Raw genomic sequence first — 7,267 nt, forward strand, 5'->3', positions numbered from 1 at the left:
TATTTACCAATTCGGTAATATTGTATTTTCCCCAGCACTTAGTACAGTGCTCTATACAGCATGGCATGGTGAATAGAGCCTGGGCCTGGGAATCAGAAGTCATGACTCCTAATCCCGGCTCCACCACTTGTTTGCTGAAGGACCTTGGGCAAGTCCCTACACTTCTCTATGCCTCAGTTCCTTCACTCATAAAAATGGAGATTGAGACTGTGAGCCCCACGTGGGACAGGGACTGTGTCCAACCGGATTTGCTTGTAGCCACTCCAGGGCTTAGTACAGTGCCTGGCACACTTTAAGCACTTAACAAATACTGCAATTATCACATACTAAGTGCTTAATCAATACCATTGATTAATTATGGACCTCACACGCCCTAAGGCAGGAGCCTGAACCTAATGGTTAGTTGAGGTCCTTTGTAACACTTTACCATTGTTCACTCTGAAGTCTCCCCCTCTAGACTGTAAGCTCACTGAGGGCAGGGAATGTGTCTGTTATTCTGTTTGTTATATTATACTCTCCCAAGCATTTAGTATAATACTTTGAACACAGTAAGTGCTCAAAAAATACAATTGACTGATTGAAGTGAAGCCCTGTTTTAAGTGCTGGGGAGGTTACAAGGTAATCAGGTTATCCCACGTGGGACTCACAGGCTTAATCCCCATTTTACAGATGAGGTAACTGAGGCCCAGAGAAGTTGTGACTTGCCCAAAGTCACACAGCTGACAAGTGGTGAAGCCAGGATTTGAACCAATGACCTCTGACTCCAAAGCCTGGGCTCTTTCCACTGAGCCATGAATGCTTGGATGACAAGCATTCATTTGACAGCTAGTAGCTCCCTGTCCCCCGAAGGCCCGTAGCTAATGTTAAGGGTGATTGGTGAATTAATGACCCTGAAAGGGAGGTATTTACATGCATGTAAATGTAAATATTTTTCATTAGTATAATCCTGGTATGTAGTATACCTTGAAATTTGAATAAGGATCTCTAAAATATTTTGAATCTTTTCTCTCCATTACTCTGTAATTGCCTTATGGGTGATGAAAAATGGAGTTTTTGCTCTCAATCCATTAATCTTGAGGTGTTTTTCAAATTTTCCATTTGAATGATGCTAGTAGAATAACACTGACCCCTGAAAGGGAAGATAAAACTAGAACAAAAGTATCCGCCTTTTTTGTGGATGAGATGATGAGTATTTTTAGAAAAGATGAACCATCTTAGAATAGCCACAGAAGGGAATAGGAAAAAATGATCCTGCTACACATAATCTTAGGATAGACGATCTTATCTTAGGATAGAATCAAATTTAATTTAAGAGTAATAGATCAAGAAGATGTTCTAAAACAAAACCTACTATTTTCTTGGGGTGAACCTTTAAGCCGAGAGCTAGTTTCTGTGCTGAATCACTCGAGTGGCTCCTTGCCAGGTCCTCTGTGTCTTAGGTAAGGAACCCTCTGCGGCATTCCAGCTTTTATGCCAGTTTTTATGGCAGAGCTTCATCAAGATAAATTTTCCTTAACTTGTTCCCATTTGTTTCTACTTCATGAGAACAGCTTGCTTACAGAGTTAGCCTAGTTACATGTCCTCTTGGACATTTTCTCTCAGAACAGATGAAGCCGCTATGCCTTAAAGAAGCCTGATTGAGGTTGGTCTACAAAGTCCAGTGTGCCTGAATCGCTTTTATACTAATCTAGTGAGCGACATCTAAAGCTGTAGGTAAAAATACAGTTTAACAAAACTCCATTGGTCATGTTTTACATATGAATAAATTTGCAAATCATGCTTACAGAGATATGTTCTAACATTTCAGCAATTGCTGGCGTAAAATTACCTTTCAGTCCCTGGCAGTGGTTCTTTTCTAATCTATGGCATTAGGCGAGGAAAAAGATGACCATATTTACACTTGCTAAAGTGACCACATGTTATGGTATGGCTAAGCCAGTCCCAGATTTGAGGTTTCCTGGAACTATTAGGAAATTCAGGAAAATTTTGGGAACATCCTCAGCCTTGGACATTAAACGTAATAGGAGGCACTGTAACTGTTTCCGGGCCTTGTAACTTCAGAACAGTTTCTACTGGACTGAGTGCATATTTGGAGTTCTGTCCGCTCACAGGAAGATTTTATAATTGCTCCCAATTTCCGGAACTGGAGGCTTGGGGTAGGGTCATTGAACCAGTCTTTCCACAATCTTAAAACCTTTATGGACACCATTCATTCCTCTTGGAGGAAGTGAGGGGACATTCTGAGGCACCCAGGGGTTACAGTTGTGGTGGTGTGGTTGCACAGGATTCCCTCCTTGCCTGCTCCCCGCCCCTAAACCACCACAGGTAAGGGTCTCAGTCTAGGCTCCCATGAAGTGGGGACATGTGGACATAGGATTAGAAAAAGGCATGTTGCTTATTTAGATTTATTGATAAAATTCAAATGAGGAAAAGGATGGCATTTTTAAGGAATCTGTCAACTGCACCCAGTACTCTCCAGCTTACCCTTTTCATTCCTCCCAAGTGAACCTTCTAACTGAACCTTGTTCTCAGTTTCCCACCTCCATCCCTTAGCTCATGCTCTTCCCAGGCTAGAACTCCCCCACCCCCAAATTCAACAGACTACAGTTCTCCTTATGTTCTAAGTCTTCCTCAAATGTGTCCTCCAGCAAAAATATGCCAGTCAACCCCCAGGCTTCCAAATCATATCAACCTGAAAGCTACCCTTAGAACTTTTGAACAGTTTAATCTAATTGTTCTAATATCTGACCATTTTCCAGGGCATTGATATCTCAACCTTTTGTCCAAGTGACAGAAGTTTGGTTCAGTGAAGTGAAACAAATCACTTCTTATTACAAAAAGTGATGAAATGAAAAAGCCTCGTAGCTGTTTTCAAGCCTCACCAGAAAGCTAATGAAGGAAGTTCAGTTCCTGTCTCATAATGACTTTCTTTAAAAGAACGCTGAGTGGTGCCCATAAATATTTTTTGTTCCCTTTGACACCACTTGTGTATGTGTATATATATGTATGTTTAATCGATTTGATAATCAATTATTCATTTTGATTATCCTATTCATAAATATTGCTATGTTTGCCTCCCTCTGTAAAGGATAAGCTCTTTGTGGGTGGCCAGGGATGGTATATCATATGTCTATTCTGCTTTCCCAAACTTAGTATAATGTACTGCACCTAATGGGTGCTCAGTGAATATTATTACTGCTATTCCTACTAATTAGGGGTACGAAAATCATGGAGTAGTGCACTTTATGTAAAAAAATATTATAACCTCAAAATTACTAAATTATTCATTCACCAGCTGTCCTTTTATTTTAATTAATAATGATAATGGTATTTGTTAAGCTCCTGCCAGGCACTGTACTAAGTGTTAGGGTGGATACAAACAAATCGGGTTGGACACAGTGTCTTTCCCATGTGAGGCTCACAGTCTCAATCCCCATTTTATAGATGAGTTAACTGAGGCCCAGAAAAGTGAAGTGACTTGCCCAAATTCACACAACAGATATCTGGGATTTGAACCCATGACCTTCCGACTTTGAGGCCCATGTTCTATCCACTACACCATTCTGCTTCTTACACACCATGCTGCATCATACCTATCACTGTCCTTGATCTAGTGTATCTGAGACAAATGATAACTTCTAGCATAAACTAATTAAATTATAATCTTGTCATCTTATTCAGTCTAGTCGTTTCCGACCAATAGTGGCATCATGAATACATCTTTTCCAGAGCTCCCTGCTTTCCATCTGCAATCATTCGGGTAGTGTATCCATAGAGTTTTCTTGGTAAAAATACGGAATTGGTTTACCATTGCCTCCTTCCACACAGTAAACTTGAGTCTTCGCCATCAACTCTCCCATGCTGCTGCAGCCCAGCATGGGTGAGTTTTGACTTGTAGCAGATTGCCTTCCACTCGCTAGCCACTGCCCAAGCTAGGAATGGAGTGGGTAGGCCTCTGCTTGATTCTCCCTCCCATAGCCGAGACTGGTAGAGTCCTGGAAACTCTCCAGGTACAACCCCAAGAGGGGCTAAATTCTAGTACTAAATTGAAATTTTGTTAAAATGTATCCTTGCTTTTAGAAGCAATCAGTCAGTCAGTCCATTACTGTATGCAGAGCACTGTACTAGGCGCTTGGGTGAGTACAATACAGTAGAGTTAGTAGGCACAATCCCTACCCTCAAGGACCTTGCAATCAAGTAGGGAAAGCAACATTTTTATATTCTGGAACTATTGAACCATGCTTTGATTAATCCTCCCCAGCTTTCATGCCACCCCATTGGTTACCTCAGAACTCATAGATTTTTCAGTTCACTTGTTGATTTGTGTGTTTATTTGGGCCAAATATTTTTTTCCATTTTCTCATCTGACTATTTTATATTCATCCAACTATGCCTAATGTCTCAACATATGTCCAAGACTGAGCTCCTACATGTCCAAGACTGAGCTCCTTATCTTCCTTCCCAAACCTGTCTTCTCCCTGACTTTCCTGTCACTGTAGACAGCACTACCATCCTTCCCGTCTCACACACCCGCAACCTTGGTGTCATCCTTGACTTCGCTCTCTCATTCACCCACACATCCAATCCATTACCAAAACCTGCCGGTCTCACCTCCACAACATCGCTAAGATCTGCCCTTTCCTCTCCATCCAAACCGCTATCTTGCTGGTTCAATCTCTCATCCTATTCCAACTGGATTACTGCATCAGCTTCCTCTCTGATCTCCCATCCTCCTGTCTCTCCCTGCTTCAGTCTATACTTCAGTCTGCTGCCGGGATTATCTTTGTACAGAAAGGCTCTGGGCATGTCACTCCCCTCCTCAGAAGTCTCCAGTCGTTGCCTGTCAACCTACGAATCAAGCAAAAACTCCTCCTACCTCACCTCCCCTTCTCTCCTTCTACAGCCCAACCCACACCCTCCGCTCCTCTACCACTAGCCTCCTCACTGTGCCTCATTCTCACCTGTCCCACTGTCAACCCCTGGCCCACGACCTTCCCCTGGCGTGGAATAATAACAATAATAATAATAATGGCATTTATTAAGCGCTTGCTATGTGCAAAGCACTGTTCTAAGCACTGGGGATGTTACAACGTGATCAGTTTGTTTCATGGGGAGCTCACAGTCTTAATCCCCATTTTACAGATGAGGTAACTGAGGCCCAGAGAAGTTAAGTGACTTGCCTAAAGTCACACAGCTGACAATTGACGGAGCCGGGATTTGAACCTGTGACCTCTGACTCCAAAGCCCGTGCTCTTTCCACTGCTTCTCCCTCCCTCCCTCCACACATCCACCAAACTAGCTCTCTTCCTCCCTTCAAAGCCCTACTGAGAGCTCACCTCCTCCAGGAGGCCTTCCCAGACTCAGCCCCCTTTGTCTTCTCCTCCTCCCCATCCCCCTGCTCTACTCCCTTCCCCTTCCCACAGCACTTGTATATATTTGTACAGATTTATTACTCTATTTATTTTACTTGTACATATTTACTACTCTATTTTGTTACTGATGTGCATATAGCTGTAAGTCTGTTTATTCTGATGGTTTTGACACCTGTTTATATGTTCTGTTTTGCTGTCTGTCTCTCCCTGCTAAACTGTGAGCCCATGTTGGGTAGGAACCATCGCTATATGTTGCTGACTTGTACTTCCCAAGCACTTAGTACAGTACTCTGCACACAGTAAGCGCTGAATGAATTAATGAACATATGGTGGACACTCATTAAAGTTGTTATCGAGGGCCAGTGAAAGTTTGTATGGTGGTGTTAGTCACAATTTCTTAAGTTTATGGGAATTTTCCACTATTCACTTTTTAATTTCTTTTTATTGTTTTCTGGAATTCCCAAACAAGTTCACTTTCCTAACTCATCATCTTTCTGAATGCTTTTCCACAAGGTAGTTTTCATCTGTTTATTTTCATCAGTGATGTTGTTTTCTATTTTGAAATTAGAGCAAGTACTAGTTCTGTCTTGTGTGAGTTTTCATTCAGTTTTAACCTAATTGTTCTTTCCTAATACCTGACCAGTTCCCAAGGCTTAGACACCTGAAACTTTTGTCCTAGTGGCAGAAGTTTGGTTCAGTGATGTGGAACAAAACACATCATTGCAGAAAGTGATGGAGTGAAAAAGCCCAGTAGTAATTTTCAAGGTTCACCAGAAAGCTAATGAAGGAAGTTCAGCCCCTATCCTATAATGATTCCCTTTGAAAAAGCACTTAGAAGAAATCCCTACTCTTATTGCTTCAAGGGTTCATTTGCTGGCCGCTGACTACGAATCTCCATGATTGCCAAATATTGATAAACAAAATCAGTAGTATTTATTGGATACTTATTCTGGGCAGAATATTGCACTAAACACTTGGGAGAGTATAATAGAGTTAGTAGACATGTGCCTGACCTCAAGGACCTTACAGTTTACCAGGAAAAATATCTTATTAGAATAAAATGCAATTTTCAGTGATCTTGAAAGCTCCTGGGTCTTCTCTGTTTCATTATATTCCCCTACAATCATGCTCCTGGTGGCTCATACACACTGATATTTTAAAGTGGACAGCAGCACAGCAAGTAATATACAGGCAATGTGCAGCTTTAGAGAACAATAAAACAAACATTACAGTAGGAGAATGTTATTTGCAACCGTTTAAGTTAGGGGAGTTGGATGAAGAAGGTATAGGCCACCCTACTCTCCATTTTTTGGATATGGGGCACTGAATTAAGGCAGAGTGCATAAGAAACTGGACCGCAACCCCCATTTCATGGCTCAAGTTGGGAGGAAGTTGTCTGGACACTAAATAGAGCCTTTTCAGCCCGCAGCACCAGATCAGGCAGCAAATTGATTTGGGAAAGTCATCTCAATTCCTCTCAGGCAGCCATGCCGTGGCTTTGGACAGTTGACCAGCCCCACACATCATTGGCATCAGGGCCGTAGTGGGTCTGGGATGACTGAGGGAATTGGTGCCCATCTCAGAGCCCCTCTGACAGAAATAATGTGGCCCAGTGGCAAGAGCATGGGCTTGAGAGTCAGAGTACGTGGGTTTTAATCCTTGCTCCACCACTTGTCTGCTCTGTGACCTTGGAAAAGCCACTTAACTTCTCTGTGCCTCAGTTACCTCATCTGTAAAATGGGGATTAAGACTGTGTGCCCCATGTGGGACAATCTGATTACCTTGTAACTACCCTAGAGCTTAGAACAGTGCTTGGCACACAGTAAGCGCTTAACAAATACCATAATTATTATTATTACTAAGTAGTCACCCCTTCTTAACCTAGTGGAGTCCCC

The 7,267-nt window shown here is 42.2% G+C and overlaps 1 non-coding gene across 1 annotated transcript; it reads right to left on the reverse strand.

Moving 5' to 3' along the window:
• Window positions 1–3,890: 3,890 nt before the first annotated feature.
• On the reverse strand, window positions 3,891–4,028 carry LOC119924753. Its single transcript, XR_005449449.1, has one exon. It is a non-coding gene; the product is annotated as a small nucleolar RNA SNORA7 (small nucleolar RNA).
• Between the last annotated feature and the right edge of the window lie 3,239 nt (window positions 4,029–7,267).

This window comes from Tachyglossus aculeatus, chromosome 2 (assembly GCF_015852505.1).
Source record: "Tachyglossus aculeatus isolate mTacAcu1 chromosome 2, mTacAcu1.pri, whole genome shotgun sequence".
Lineage (NCBI taxonomy): Eukaryota > Metazoa > Chordata > Mammalia > Monotremata > Tachyglossidae > Tachyglossus > Tachyglossus aculeatus.